We start from the raw sequence: 10,283 nt of genomic DNA on the forward strand, positions 1-10,283 counted from the left end.
GGTAAATGGTCAAAGAGGGGCACTTTTGCTTTAGAGGTTATGGCGGGGGACTTGTTATATGAAGTTATAACCTGTTGACACTTTCTTTTTGGTCTAGAACCCTGAGGGATTGTAAGAAAATATATATAGGCCAATACAAACTTCAAATAACTGGATCACATATAAATGTATGTGCGTCAAAAATAGGCAGAGTCACTTAGATGCAAACAAAGGTAAAACATTTAATACGAACAAAAATAAAAGAAGAATATAAAAAGAAGATAACAAAAATAATACGAAACAAGTCTTACAAAACCTTGGAAAGGAATTTAGTTGATGGCATCTGTCCTATGCATTCCTGAGGATGGAGGGAGGGAGTGTTGGGACAAGAAGAGTCTGTGGATGGCAAGTACATCTCTCCTCTACCTCACCTCCATGCCTCTCTTACACCAAGCTTATATATCATTTGAAAATGATGTCAGTCTATTGGTCTTCACCTAATTAGGTGTTCAAACATGTTCACTTAGGTCTTACACGCCCAAACCCTATTTTAGGTGGTCGCTGTACGTATATTGTAATGCCCTTTTAGAGTTACAACTATACCATGCATTAGCAAGCTACTATCCTATCTATAGACTGCATGTTCAGCAAATCCTTCATTCTATATTTAAGGTCAAGGAAACCTTGAAGCTTATAATTGAAACCTTTTAATATATCTTAATTATCATTTATTTATGAACAATGATTACATATCTTTGACTATTGCCTATACTAATAATTATATATGGTCCATTTCTTAATTGAGGTTAGAAAATGTATTAGAATCTTTTACAATTCCCCCTGATGATAGGATAATATCCTTATCATATCTTTTCAAATATACACATTTACTCACCATTCGTATCACATTCGTATCACATTTATACTACAATCACATCACACTTTACCTGGGACCATATGATAATCATTAGCATGAGACACCCTTTTCTCTACATTTGTTATGGAATGAGAGGATTGTGCCCTTTTTATCAATTCCCTTAATATTCCATCTCCCTTATCTACTTCATACTTAACATGTTTATATATCTTACTTATTCTACACATAAGAAAACTTTGATAAATAATACATAATAAAACAAGTATAGCTATAATAACAATTGGATTCAACAATATATTCCCAGCTGCGGATTTTACTGAAGATTGTGACCACATATTTACTGATTTTTTAAAATTTGACCACCAACTAACTCCAGACATATCATTCCATTGATGTTGAATTTGTTCTAATTCACCTTGTTTATGTTGGAAAACAATTTCGGCATCTTTCAATTGTTGTTTTAATATGGCCAATAATCCCTTATCTTTCTTTATTTCTTCAGTCCATGTTTTCCAAGGAAAATGGTCTATCTGTGTGAGATTAAATTGCTGAGGTAGTGTTTTTAAACGCTCTATGCCCATAGTGGAGACATTAAACTTTTTCCCATCTATCTCCAACTTTTTCAATTCTCCTTCTATGCAATATAATCCTCTGTGAAGAGTTTCATTATGCATACAATTTGAAAAGAATGCTCTGACCAATGACTCTTCCTTCATTACCTGAAAACAAACTTTTCCTATCTTTACTTGAGTCATTAATTCATGCATAGATGTAACACTTTCAATCCTAGCCTCACATGATGAATGATTGTGAAAACAAGAATGATAGACAACTTTTTCTTGCCCTGGAAGACATATTACTTTGGAAACAAAATGAAGACAAGCTGAAACATCTAATTGTTCCAGATTTTCCCCATCAAATACAAAATCTGTATATCTTAACCATAATTAATCTAATTCGTCCAACAATGTCTCTTGATGTATCAATGTCTGATATCAGGAGTTGATCCACCTGAACTTCTCTTATTTTATGTGATAACAATGTCTCCTGTGGTAAATCCTTTGTCGGATCATCAATTCCAATTGGCTTCTGGTACAGATCAAACAATACAGCTATCAAAAAACTCAGCACCAACAACCATGGAAGTAATATGTAGCACGCTATCTTGATGTCACGCTTCTTGTATTGCTGTTTCTTTGGAGGTTCTCTGTCCAATAGTAAACAGTTTTGTTCCTCCATTTTCTTGCAGAACTTTGTTCCTGCAAGAACAGAATTTAGTTAGAAACATACAATTTACACTGGTCAACATGTACCCACAGCTTCTGCTGCCTACGGGTATTTTTCACAGTCTTTTCTGTTCTTTGAACAAGGATCATAACTTGACCCATCGTATCGATTATTTCAAACGGTCCTTCCCAATTACTTTCCCAAGGTCCCGCCTTCCTAAAAGTCTTAATCATTACTGATGCTCCTCTCACAAATTTAGAAGAGTGAGGCGGTACCATACGCTGCATTCTAGACGCTGCGTGAGGAAGAATTGTTTTTAAATTCTCCTGTAGTATCTGTAACCACTTAGTTCTTGCAATGGCATCTTTCTGTGGAGTAGACAAAAACGGTTCACGAGGAAAGATCAATGGCATTTTCCTTCCTGTCATTAATTCAAAAGGTGTATACTGGGTAGTTGAGGAGCTCGTTCCCCTAATACTCATCAATACCAGAGGTACTGCATCAACCCAAGTATTTCCTTTATCGAGTAACATTTTTGCAATTCTAGACTTAATCGTCCTGTTCATTCTTTCTACAATACCTGCGGACTGAGGATGGTATGGAACATGGAATTGTTGACGTACCCCCAGGATTGCGCAAACAGCCTGCATGACTTTGCCAGTAAAATGGCTCCCCCTGTCAGATGAAATCATCCTTGGGATTCCCCAAGTACAAAAAACATGATTCACCAATGCTTTTGCCGTAGACAAAGCATCATCTTTCCTGACAGGCAACAGTTCTACCCACTTAGAAAATACATCTACCACAACCAATGCGTACCTGAGACCTTGTTTACCTGAAGGTAGGGGACCTACGTAGTCAATCTGCAATGTAGACCACGGACCGTCTGCAGGTGCAATTCTTAGAAGTGGAGGCTTTTGTCCTTTAGGCCTGGGGTTTACTTGAGCACAAATGAGACATGACTGAACAACATTTTGTACAGAGTCCTCCATTTTGTCCCAATAAAACTTCTCTTTGAGAATTTCCAGCAACTTTTGCTGACCCACATGACCTAAACTTTCATGATTATAGCGGGTGAATTCCGTCTGCAAGTGTTTAGGCACAACTGGAAGTAAATTACCTTGCATTTCATAACAAATCACTCCATTTTCACAAACAAAAGGAGGTGTTATTTTATTCTTACATTCCACAATGAACGGATCTTTCATCTGTTCATCACTAAATGAAGGTAAATTTGCTTCCTTACTCTTTACTGGTAGTACTTCCAACGGTTCTAGTTCCATCACTATCTCTCCTATCAAAGCTGCTTCCTTGGCTAGAGAATCTGCTTTCTCATTTCCCAAAGCTAAATCACTAGTTCCTCTGCTATGGCCAGGTACTTTGACAATAGCATATCGGTTAGGATTTTTAGAAGCAAGCTCAAAGATAGTCTGCAATGTATCAACATGACTTAAGATTTTGTTAGATGAATCCACAAAACCTCGTTTTTTCCACACAGGTAAGTAGTCTGTTAGTGAACGTACGACATATGAACTATCGCTATAGATTACCAAAGGATCATTATTTTCTTTCTCATTAATTTCCAATACTGTTTTAACAGCTTCGATTTCTGCTCTCTGTGCAGAAAAATGTCCTGGTAGTCTATGCTGAATAGCTCGGCCTTTCTTTGGAAACCAAATGGCATATCCGGTATAATATTGTCCTTTCAAACAAAATCTAGAACCATCTACAAATACTGGTTCATCAGTTTCCTCTACTTCTTTTCTAAAAAGAGATGGAAAATCCCCCTGAAATGTCTCAACACACTCATGTGATTCACCCTCATATTGCATTAGTTGAGGGAGCACATATTTAGCTTTATGATCCACTTCAATCTGTTTTGGAGATAAAGACAACAACCAATGTGCAAATCTTTGATGTGACACTCCTGGGATAATTTTTTCAAGAAGCAATTTCAAGGTGGAGTGAGGAGTCTGCAAAATTAGTTTGTTAAACCCAACAATATATTCAGTCGCCTTGACTGCAAAGTGTACACCCACCAGATGTCTTGCACACGTTTCAAACCCTTTTTCCACAGGTGAAAGGAGTTTGGAAAAATAGCCAACTATTCTCCATTCCTTTCCCTGTAGCTGCAGTAAAACCGCCGAGACAGCCGTCTCCGAGGTATGAACTTGTAAAGCAAAAGGCTTAGATGGATACACAGTTGTCAAAGCTGGTGCTCTCTGTAAATCAAGTTTAAGTTGTTCAAACGCTTTCTGCTGCTCATCTCCCCATGGACCAAACAAATTGTCATCATCAGTACTTTTTAGTAAGTCATATAAGGGTTTAGCTTTTTCAGCAAAGCCCTCTATGAAGTCTCTAGAAAAATTTACAAGTCCCAGGAATTGTCTTAAAGCTTTGAAAGTTGTAGGTACAGGCAAAGCTGCTACTGTTGCTACTCTTTCATGCAAAGGACGTCTCTGGCCTGGACTTATCAAAACTCCCAAGTACTGAACCTCTTGTTTCAGTAATTGGACCTTCCTTGGATTTAATTTCAATCCTGACTCGTACAACAGATTAAACAATTCTGCTAGCAAGGTGAGGTGTTCCTCTCTACTCTCTGTTGCCAACAAGATATCATCAACATACTGTAGAATACAATCTTGCCTTGAGAATTTTGATAACACTTTTGCCAATGCCTGATGAAACAGACTAGGTGACATGTGCGCCCCTTGTGGTAATCTGCAAAATACATATTGCTCATTCAGAAAAGTAAAAGCAAATTTGTATTGACAACTCCTCTCTATCTGAATACTGAAAAAACCATTACTGATATCCAGTACCGAGAAAAACTTTGCCTTAGCATTCAATCGAGACATGATGTCGGGGGTATCTGCTACAATTGGCGCCACATTTGGTGTACATTTATTAAACATACGCAGATCTAGAAGCATTCTATAAGAATTATCTGGTTTCTTAACTGCCCATAACGGATAGTTTGTCACCGAATTTGATTTGCGTATGACGCCTTGTTGAAGTAGTTCTTCAATAATTTTGGACAAAGGCTCAATTGAATCTGGAGGCAATCGGTACTGTTTCTGAGCTATGGGATCTGTTCCTTCCACTTTAACAACAACATCTTTCATTGTCCCTACCTCATTCTTAGATTGAGCCCATAACGAGGGATGTTTCTGCACAATTTCTACAAGAGTCAAGTCATTACAATCCATTTGTGGCCAAACATGATTTGGGGATACCTCCTCAATTAAATTGATGACGGCCACTACACTGTAGTCACTTGGATCAATTACTACAGGCCCTTTAAGGTTATTACTTCTCCAAATCACTTGATTCCCTAAGTCAATGACCCAACCTCGTTCTCTCATTACATCAGCCCCTAAGATATTTTCTGAGCTAGGACAATGCCAGATATCAATTTCAGTACACAAATAGCCAGGAATCTCAAACAAAACACCAGTAACCAAAGTTGCTGAAGTATTACCTTTACCACTAAAACCTACAATCGTGCAAACAGGTGAGTTAGATGTTATAGGTAAAGCTTGATTAGTCACACTTAATTGAGCTCCTGTATCAATTAGGAATGTAATCTCTTTTCCCTGTAATTTTCCCTTGACATATGGTCTGCCGCAGTTGTCAGTTGACACTGGAGCTACATAGGTCAACTTACAGAGTGATTGATTCTTATTTAGTCACTGAGAGGGTGTCAGACCCCCCCTGACATTCTTTCCTGTTACATTAGTAGCAGTACTATTTGTTGTGAGCTCTTGCACCTGTCTAATTAGTGGAGTGTATGGGGACGTTGACTTAAATTGTTCACCAGTAGGTGGGGCTGTTGGCATCAGCCCATTTTCTTTCCCAAAATTTTGTGTTCTAGGGACAAATTTTCTATTTTGAAGAAATTGTTTACACTGCCACTTCAAATGTCCTCTTTGACCACAATGATAACAACTAACATTTGGCCTGAATATCTTTCGGTTAGTATTATCAAATCGTTCAAAATTAGTAGGATTAGTTTGTGGCTTGTGACAGTCATTCTGAGTTAATTCTCGCCGTTTGTCAATTAGTTCCTGTACTGTAGATACTTTTACCTTTACAGTTGACATTTTCATTGCTCTTCTAATACGATCAATGAATATGGCTGCTTCTTGCAAACTAGGTTTTTCAGAGGCAAGCTGAACTGATACAGGATCTAGATATTTAAATTTCCTTACAAATGCTATAATCATTGCCTGTGGTTCATCTCCATCATCAACTCCCATTACCATTCTATAGGCTTTCTCAAATTTCAACAAAAATGCAAAGGGATCATCTTGAAGATTTACTTTTAGAGATTCGATTAAGTCAAGAGATGGAGATGAGTCACCAGTTGTAAACAGAATTAATTGTTTCAATCTATCCATGTCATTTGCATGCACTAATTGACCTAATGCATCCTCTGTAGGTGTGTCCTGTAACCTTTTGGACATATGTGAAGGTATCCATAGCTTAAAAATTACGTTTCTTTGTTTATTACTTAATTGGAATTTGTCTGTATTTGTTTCAAAAACATCAATATTATGGAATGCATCCATCTTATCGTCATATTTAGGAATATCTTTGGCAATTTTCATTAATTGATCATTAATTTTTAAAGTCAATTTTGTTGCACTGTCTCTGAGCTTTTGTCTCTCAACTCCTCCTACGTCAAGTTCCTCATCAGAATCTATTGTTGAGGTACCAGCTATTTCAGGGACAAAAGATACGCCCTTCTTACCTTCTTGTCTTGTGATAACTGACACCTTCTTATTTTCTAAACATAGTTTAGACAGTAACTGAGCTTGTCTGTCCCTAGCCCTCTCCAAGTTCTCTAATTGCTGAGCTAAAACAAAACAGTCGGGACAGCTGTTAAAGTCGTCAGTACTGTCATCAGGGTTAGATTCTGGTACGACTTTGTTAATCATGCAAATACTTTGTCTAGGTTGTAAATCCTCCACAATCAAGTCATTAAACGTTTTAAACATGCTTAGGACATTTTGCAGTTTCTTCTTAAGTTTATCAATACATAACAATTTCTTATCTATCTTCATATTCTCTAGCTCACATTGTTTGTACATACTAGCCCATAACTGTGCATTAGTAGGACAATTATCAAATTGAAAAGTTATTTTACTTTTGTTAGCATATGTTTTTATAAAATCCATGACTTACCCTGTTTAGTGAACTCTCCTTGAGTGGGTGTTGTATCACGCTGTATGGCTTTCTTGCGTCTGCCGTCAATAGCGTCTTTTAGCACTTTTGGTTCCAATAAAATCTGAAAGTCTGTATCCTCAAAGGTTCTTTCTTAATTCTCTCCCGACAGTTTGCAAAAAGTGTACAGATATATCTGCCCTTCCCCCTGAGCAAGCTGGAGGGCAAAGGTCAGGAAAAAATACGCAGGGCTGGCACGCCAGATATGTAAGAAAATATATATAGGCCAATACAAACTTCAAATAACTGGATCACATATAAATGTATGTGCGTCAAAAATAGGCAGAGTCACTTAGATGCAAACAAAGGTAAAACATTTAATACGAACAAAAATAAAAGAAGAATATAAAAAGAAGATAACAAAAATAATACGAAACAAGTCTTACAAAACCTTGGAAAGGAATTTAGTTGATGGCATCTGTCCTATGCATTCCTGAGGATGGAGGGAGGGAGTGTTGGGACAAGAAGAGTCTGTGGATGGCAAGTACATCTCTCCTCTACCTCTCCTCCCATGCCTCTCGTACACTAAGCTTATATACCATTTGAAAATGATGTCAGTCTATTGGTCTTCACCTAATTAGGTGTTCAAACATGTTCACTTAGGTCTTACACGCCCAAACCCTATTTTAGGTGGTCGCTGTACGTATATTGTAATGCCCTTTTAGAGTTACAACTATACCATGCATTAGCAAGCTACTATCCTATCTATAGACTGCATGTTCAGCAAATCCTTCATTCTATATTTAAGGTCAAGGAAACCTTGAAGCTTATAATTGAAACCTTTTAATATATCTTAATTATCATTTATTTATGAACAATGATTACATATCTTTGACTATTGCCTATACTAATAATTATATATGGTCCATTTCTTAATTGAGGTTAGAAAATGTATTAGAATCTTTTACAGGGATCTACTGCTTTCCCCTCGTCTTATGAAGATAGGTGACAGGTGCTCCAAAAAGTAGTAGGCCACAGTGGAATCCAGATCCCCAATCTTCCTGATTTGAAGCTATACTACCCACATAGAGATCAGCAGGCTTTTGCTTCCTTCCCAGGCCGAAGTCTAAGTGAGGGCCAGATCTTGTAGGAAACCCCATAGAAGGCGGCCATCACCACCAAAGAGACTTCAGAGGCCCAACTCTACAATGGCATTTCCAGTGTAAGAAACATGAATCTTTATCCCGGTGACGTTGGTGGGCGTTCCCGGTGACATTGGTGGCCATTCTCGGTGACGTTGGTGGGCGTTCCTGCTCATGTCGCAGGAGACACCCCCATTTAAAGGGGAAATGGGAAGGGAGTGGGGCTAGTTAGGACCCCACTCTTGCCACCCAGAGGATTTCTATACACATTATCGGGGCTTTTAGTGCTGTAGAACCCTGCGATCCCCTCATACCCAGCAAACATTCTGCGCGCCTAGAAAAGGGGGGCATCAGGGGAGGAAAGAGGGGCATCAGAATAGGAAAGTGGGACTCATGGGAGGTATGCAGCCTCGGATACGACCTGAAGAGATAATGGCTCATAATTTAATGTTTATGAAATTCTATTCCAATTTGATAATTGCAAATAACAAAATCTCAAATTAATTCCATAGCATGAAAAGCAAACAATCCCCATTTAAAATCTTTCCTGCCGAACAGTTGTTCCATTCCAGCGTGTAGCCGAATAAACCTCATCAGTGGGAAACCTCAATTATTATTTAATAAACTCTTCTTTTATTATTATTATTATTATTATTTTATTTTAATCCGTATCAGAGGAGGTGGTAAAGAATGTCAGATCTACTGTTGTGAGAAATCAAACAGATTAATTAATCAGACGAATAATTGTTACGTTTCATTCTTTATCGTCGCGTCTCAACGCTCCGTAATGGTGAACTTTTTGCCCCGCGTTACAATTAGAAGCAGTAGGAATTGCTAATCACTTTATTTTTAATGAGTTAATTTGCCTCTTTACCGCTTCTTAAGGGGATTTTTTTAATCAAACAAAAACCTCGTACAAATGGTAATGACGGGTCTAGAATTTTTTTAATTAAATTTACACCTACAGAATTAACATATTAGAGGTAAAATTGAATATATTTTTTTTATATATTTTGTTGGTATATTATCCTAATATTGTATATATATATATATTTTTTTTTATTATTATTATTTTTATTATTTTTTTATATATTTTCGTAATACTGTATTTTTTTGGTATATTATTATAATATTGTATATATTTTTTTTTTATTTTATTCTTTTGTAAAAAATAAATAAAAAATCCTGCAGATGTGGCTCTATTTTGGCAAATAGAACCCAGTAATACCCTCAAAACCAGCAAAGATTCTGAGCGCCTAGAAAAGAGGGGAGGAAAGAGGGACTGGCCAAGCTAAAGCAGGACTCTTGTCACGTCTGCTAAAAATTGTGAAATTCGTTTTTTGTTTCCTGGGAAAAGAAAACCTCTTTAATTATTTAATTAAATATTGTTTTCCGAACTTATAACGAGGCTTAGCGATTTACCGTCGATGAAGACAGAAGGTTACAGGACCAGCATGGGGTGAGTACGCTGTCTGCTGTCGAGACTTAATGGAAATGTCAAAAGGGAAGGAGAGGGGGGAAAAAAACGTTATTTTAAAAGTCCTGATTCACCTAGACAATGCATTAACCCCTTCCGTGTTTGCCACTAAGTTTTCTCTTAGCTTTACTTCAACAGGGTCCCTCTAGGCGATTAAGACCGATACCTTCTATTAATTACGACAAGGCAGTGTGATAAGGCTAATCTGACTTTGTATGACGTGTTGTAAGTGTGAAGAGCTGTAAGTCAAGTTAAATGAGGACTCCTCTAAGGATAGGTTTATCCGTATCCACCATTGTTAGATGCTTTCACAGTCGAAAGGGATTAAGTAGGTAATCTTTGGGGACAGTAATCAAAGCTATGTTGACATGATACGGGGACAATTACTTTGTCCGGGCACATAGAGCCTGTGATC

The 10,283-nt window shown here is 37.4% G+C and overlaps 1 long non-coding RNA gene across 1 annotated transcript; it reads right to left on the bottom strand.

The window, feature by feature from the left end:
- Positions 1-805: 805 nt before the first annotated feature.
- LOC128468192 (uncharacterized) lies at positions 806-7,523 on the bottom strand. The gene is made up of 2 exons (XR_008345820.1): positions 7,271-7,523; positions 806-2,115 (listed from the first exon to the last, which is right to left on the bottom strand). It is a non-coding gene; the product is annotated as an uncharacterized LOC128468192 (long non-coding RNA).
- Between the last annotated feature and the right edge of the window lie 2,760 nt (positions 7,524-10,283).

This window comes from Spea bombifrons, chromosome 11, assembly GCF_027358695.1.
Source record: "Spea bombifrons isolate aSpeBom1 chromosome 11, aSpeBom1.2.pri, whole genome shotgun sequence".
NCBI classification, from domain to species: Eukaryota; Metazoa; Chordata; class Amphibia; order Anura; family Pelobatidae; genus Spea; species Spea bombifrons.